The sequence below is a fragment of the Ursus maritimus genome, unplaced genomic scaffold (assembly GCF_017311325.1).
Source record: "Ursus maritimus isolate PB19 unplaced genomic scaffold, ASM1731132v1 scaffold_1, whole genome shotgun sequence".
Classification (NCBI taxonomy): domain Eukaryota; kingdom Metazoa; phylum Chordata; class Mammalia; order Carnivora; family Ursidae; genus Ursus; species Ursus maritimus.
In genome coordinates, this window is record NW_024423343.1 from 25,766,022 (window position 1) to 25,772,474 (window position 6,453).

General features: G+C 37.1%; 1 long non-coding RNA gene across 2 annotated transcripts in view; it reads right to left on the reverse strand.

The window, feature by feature from the left end:
- The window catches only part of LOC103659821, a 173,443-nt gene that overhangs the window by 67,568 nt on the left and 99,422 nt on the right, over window positions 1–6,453 (reverse strand). The window lies entirely within an intron of this gene.

Consider the following 6,453-nt stretch of genomic DNA (forward strand, 5'->3'; position numbering starts at 1 on the left):
CAGTTCCATAACCAGCAAGGAAATTGGAGCAGTAATCAAAAATCTCCCAACAAACAAAAGTCCAGGACCAGATGGTTTCCCAGGGGAATTCTACCAAATACTTAAAGTAGAATGAATACCTATTCTTCTGAAGCTGTGTCCAAAAATAGAAATGGAAGGAAAATTTCTCAACTTTTTCTATGAGGCCACCATTACCTTGTCCTAAAACCAGACAAAGACCCCACCTAAAAGGAGACTTACAGACCAATATCCCTGATGAACATGGATGTAAAAATTCTCACCAGGATACTAGCCAATAGGATCCAACAGTACATTAAAAGGATTATTCACCATGACCAAGTGAGATTTATTCTTGGGCTGCAAGGGTGGTTCAGCATCTGCAAATCAATCAATGTGATACACTACATTAATAAAAGAAAGGACAAGAACTATATGATCCTCTCAATAGATGCAGAAAAAGCACTCGACAAAGTACAGCATCCATTCTTGATTAAAACTCTTCACAGTGTAGGGATAGAGGAAATATACCTCAAAATCATAAAAACCATACACAAAAAGCCCACAGCACATATCATTCTCAGTGGGGGAAAAAACTGAGAGCTTTCCCATAAAGTAAGGAACATGGCAGGGATGTCTACTATCACCACTGTTGTTCAACATAGTACTAGAAGTCCTAACCTCAGCAATCAGACATCAAAAAGAAATAAAAGGCATCTAAATTAGCAAAGAAGAAGTCAAACTCTCTCTTCACAGATGACATGATACTCTATGTGGAAAACCCAAAAGACTCCACCCCCAAATTGCTAGAACTCATACAGGAATTCAGCAAAGTGGCAGGATATAAAATCAATACACAGAAATCAGTTGCATTTCTATACACTAACAATGAGACAGAAGAAAGAGAAATTAAGGAGTCAATGCCATTTACAATTGCATCCAAAATCGTAAGATAGCTAGGAATAAACCTAACCAAAAAGGCAAAGGATCTGTGCTCAGAAAACTATAGAACACTCATGAAAGAAATTGAGGAAGACACAAAGAAATGAAAAAACCTTCCATGCTCATGGATTGGAACAACAAATATTGTTAAAATGTCTATGCTACCTAGAGCAATCTATACATTCATGCAATTCCTATCAAAATACCATCAATTTTCTTCACAGAGCTAGAACAAATAATCCTAAAATGTGATGGAAACAGACAAGACCTTAAATAGCCAAAGTAATGTTGAAAAAGAAAACCAAAGCTGATGGCATCACAACTCCGGACTTCAAGCTCTATTACAAAGCTGTAATCATCAAGACGGTATGGTACGGGCACAAAAACAGAGACATAGATCAATGGAACAGAATGGAGAATCAAGAAATTGACCCTCAACTCTATGGTCAACTAATTTTCAACAAAGTAGGAAAGAATATCCAATGGAAAAAAGTCTCTTCAATGAACGGTGTTGGGAAAATTGGACAGCCACATGCAGAAGAATGAAATTAGACCATTTTCTTATACCATACAAAAAAATAAACTCAAAATGGATAAAGACCTAAATGTGAGACAGGAATCCATCATAATCCTCGAGGGGAACACGAGCAGCAACCTCCGTGACTTCGGCAGCAGCCAACTTCTTGATAGCCACATCTCCAAAGGCAAGGGTGACAAAGGCCAAAATAAAAATGAGCTATTGGGACTTCATCAAGATAAAAAGCTTTTACACAGCAAAGGAAACAGTCGACAAAACCTAAAGACAACCAAGAGAATGCAAGGAGATATTTGCAAATGTCATATCAGATAAAGGGCTAGTATCCAAAATCTATAAAGAACCTATCAAACTCAACACCCAAAGAACAAATAACCCAATCAAGAAATGGGCAAAAGACATGAACATACATTTGACATACAAATGGCCAACAGACACATGAAAAAATGCTCAACATCACTCGGCATCAGGGAAATACAAATCACCTCACACCAGTCAGAATGGCTAAAATTAACAAGTCAGGAAATGACAGATGTTGGTGAGGATACAGAGAAAGGAGATTTCTCTTAAACCATTGGTGGGAATGCATATTGGTGCGGCCACGCTGGAAAACAGTATGGAGGTTCCCCAAAAAGTTGAAAATAGAGCTACCCTATGACCCAGCAATTGCACTACTGGGTATTTACCCCAAAGATACAAATGTAGCAATTCAAAGGGGCACCTGCACCCCAACGTTTATAGCAGCAATGTCCACAATAGCCAAACTATGGAAAGAACCCAGATGTCCGTTAACATATGAATGGATAAAGAAGATGTGGCACTCCTCCTCTCTTTAAAAGAAAAAAAATAACAACCTAATTTGATTGTATTTCTGATCTGTATGCGGGGCTCTACACAAGGTAGATGTAGTGTATGCTGAACGCTTGGCATTCAATGAGTAGACTCTTGGGAACTCTACTACACATTTGCATTAATAGATTTTTTTCAAGAATCGTAAGTAATATATTTTTTCACCCATCCCACATCTAAATAAAGTAATCCCTCTTTAATTAAAACATCTTGCTTTAAACATAGCAACACATACAACAAGCTCTGTTGTATATACTGCATTATCAACAAAACAGGAGTGTGGAGTCAATCTATAGGCTCTGTCCAAGGCTTATGGAAAGATCTGACTCTGAGTTCAGCTATGATACATCCTATACCTGGAAAGTAGGAGTTCCAAGTCAGCTCATAGCCCTGGTATTAAAAAAGAAATCCAAATATTCTATTAAAAGTTATCTGCTTGCCAATTGACACACTTATGTTTTATTTAAATCATCTTGCTTTTCCTTGTGGTTTCAGATAAAACTCATTTTATTTAAATAATTACATGCCATTGCCCAAAATGATCTATTCATCATAAACCCTGAGCAGCTAATATATGTCAGCCACAACCCTAGGGGTTGTCACGATTCAAGAAATCAGGCATGCCTGGATGGCTCAATCAGTTAAGCATCTGCCTTCGGCTCAGGTCATGATCCCAGGGTCCTGGGTTTGAGCCGCACATCAGGCTCCCTGCCCCACAGGGAGTCTGCTTCTCCCTCTCCCTCTGCCTGCCACTCCCCCTGCTTGTATCCTCTCTCTGTCAAATAAACAAATAAACGCTTTTTAAAATCAACAAATAAAAGATAAAGAATTCCAGCCCAAAAAGGAGTTTGCATTTTATTCACCTCTCTCTCTCTAAAACATCAAGAAAGTCCAAGAACTTAGTCCACTACAACTCTTATTATAATTTCCTGTCATCTCTTACTCTGTAGTACTTCAAAATGCCCAAGTCCCCCATCTCTCTGTTTACCCCTGGAGACCTCCACCCTGTCCTGCCATCTTGGTTCTCCACTAGCACCAGTGTCCCCCACAGTGGGCTCCCCAAAGCTCTCACCTTCCTTCCTTCTAACCCCTGAGCAGCGTGGGTTCTTTAATTGCACTCCTCACAGAAACTGCTCCGAAGATTTTCTCTTTCATCAGAGGACAAATGCTGTGGGGGGAAGATGTGAATCTGCATATATTACTATTTTTCGCATCACAATTATAAGCATTCAAAACTCATCTCCTTTGATAAATAATGAGAAGCTCTTAGCATGATCCAATTCTCCAGGGCTATACTTGGTTGCCAAAGAAAGATGTAGATGTATGTGTATACACGCTCATGTGCATGCCAATGAGTCTGTGTATCTTGTAGGGTGTGTGTGTGTGTGTGTGTGTGTGTGTGTGTGTGTGTGTGTGTCTATGTAAAGTACTGGTTGTTCTCATTCCACCTAGCATTTCCAGATAGAAAACAAGTATTTATTTATAATTTAATTTGATCTTAATTCCAATAAAGTTAACATAAAACAAGTATTTTACCTTGGCAAAAGAACCTACAGACCACACTACCTTACAAGAAACAGATTAACATGTCGTAAATCTTAACCATGTGGTTAAAAATAAAATACAAAGAAATTAGAAGGTAGAATATGAGGAGCCACCTTTAGGAATAAATTTGTCCCCTCTCTGCCATTGCCTGCGTTTTGGTAACCATCTAAAAAACTTATACAGCAAATGGTACAGTTAAGCATGAGGAACACTTGGAAGATCTGGGCACGGAGGGTATCAGCTGTCACTGAGAACAAGATTCCTCAGCTGTTCCCTTTCTTTCCCCTTATAAGTAAGTTCTGTCACATAGGCATATAAAAAGGAGGGGTCAAGACAGCAATTTCCTTTTGATTCTGATTATCATATTAAATTACTCAGGATCATAGCTGCAAAAAGCCTCTAAATTCTTCTTTCTCCTCCTATAATTTCTGTTTATAACAAATAACACCTAACCAAGCGCCATAGACATTTATGTCCAATAGGACTAACCATTTTTTAAAAGGCCTCAGCGATGTAAATTGTGACCATGTTAGACTTTCCTTCTGTACGATACCTGACTAAAACACAAGGAAAGTTGACCAAGTGGGAATGAGACCTTACATCTCTTATATTTGAAGCTTCAGGGTGACTTGTTTTTACATTTTTTAGATTTTTTTCATTAATTTTTTAAAATTTTAGGATAGTTCTAGATTTATGGAAAAGTTGAGGGAAGTTCCCATGCACTCCACACCCAGTTTTTCTACTGTTAGCAACTGTATGGTACACTTGTCACAAGAAACCGATATAGATACACTATTAGTAGCAAAAAGAAAAGTCCATGCTTTATTTGGATTTCTACCTAATGTTCCTTTTTTTATTCCAGGCTTACACCTAGGACACTGCATTACATTTACCTATCATGTGACCTTAGGTGCCTCTTGTCTGTCACAGTTTCTCAGTCTTTCCTTGTTTTTGATAATTTTGACACTTATTAAAAGTACTTGTCAGGAATTTTGTAGAATGTTCCTCACTTTGGAATTTATTGATGTTCTTCTCATGATTAGACTAGGTTATGGGTTTTGGAGAGGAACCTGTCAAACACCACCTCAACAACATGATCAAGGTTAATATGAATAATAATATTATGTAGATATCATGTACCCTTGATATGATATGAATGGCACCTGTACCTTCATGAGCTCTACTCTTCAAGTAGAGAGGTCTATGCCAACATATTTAATTCTGTGAATTCATAAATCCAAGACATATAATTGATAACACAAAGGGATTTAGATTTATAGTGAGATTAAGTCATTTCCCCCTTAATATGAAATAAAGTATTCTTACTTCAATTCTTCTTTTTCTTTTTTTTTTCTTTTTCTTTTTTTTTTTGTTTTGCTCAGAACACAAAAAGCCCTTTTACACGTAAGCCTGTCATCAATTTTAAGGGATTTCTGCATATGGAGCAAAATATTAAAATAGGCAGTGAATGAAAGTAAGAGCTTATCCATCACTCAGTAATTGCAGAAAAAAACCATTTTTCCTTTGATAGTCCAAAGGAAAACATATTAGTGGATACATTTCTGCTATTTTAAAAAGTGTTTCTATTATAAAACATAACATTCCTTTAAAATTCTATTCTAATTATTTACATTTGAGATAAGCAATATACCTAGGTAAAATACGTTCAGATTCTCCTGACTGTCCTGCATGTGAGAAATGAGTACCAGCAGCTAATGTAGGTAATGACTCAGTCCTTGCTGTGGGGCAGCAAAGGGAAGAGCTAATAAAAAAAACTTCTCCTGGGGCGCCTGGGGGGCTCAGTCAGTTAAGCGTCTGCCTTAGGCTCAGGTCATGATCCCAGGGTCCTGGGATGGAGCCCCACGTCAGGCTCCCTGCTTAGTGGGGAGCCTGCTTCTCCCTCTGCTGCTCTCCCTACTTGTGCTCTCTTCCTCTTCCATTCTCTCTCACAAGTAAATAAATTTTTTTTAAAGTCTTAAAAAAAAAAAAAAAGCTTCTCCTGAACCTATGTGGATAATATAATCCAGTAGACAGGCCACCCCAGGACATAAGGAGACTGATACTAGGGATCAGATGTGACTTAAGTAAATTATTGCTAAGATGAGAGTCTAAATGTCTCTTAGTTGTAATATACGGAAAGGAACAATGACCTTCCCCAAATTGGGGAATGCTTTTATATCAGACCAAAACAAAATGGAAAATGGATAATAAATCTATATCTTTAAACACAATATTCAACAATTAGAATATAAATGTGTGTATTTACACTTATACACTTATATATGTGTGTGTATATATGTACACGTGTGGGTATACATATATATATGTACATGTGTGGGTATATATACATACATACACACACACACACACACACACACATATATATATGTATATATATATGTAATTATCTAATGTATAAATATGTTCTTTTAAAATCCCAAACAAGCTACTGAGTTTTTTGGGAGGTTTTGTTTTGGTTTGGTTTGTATTTTTGGTTTTTTTGTTTTTACTAATTAATAACCACTCATTAATTAAATACCATACAAGTTAAAAAACAGAAGTGAAGATAAGATGGTACATTGGTT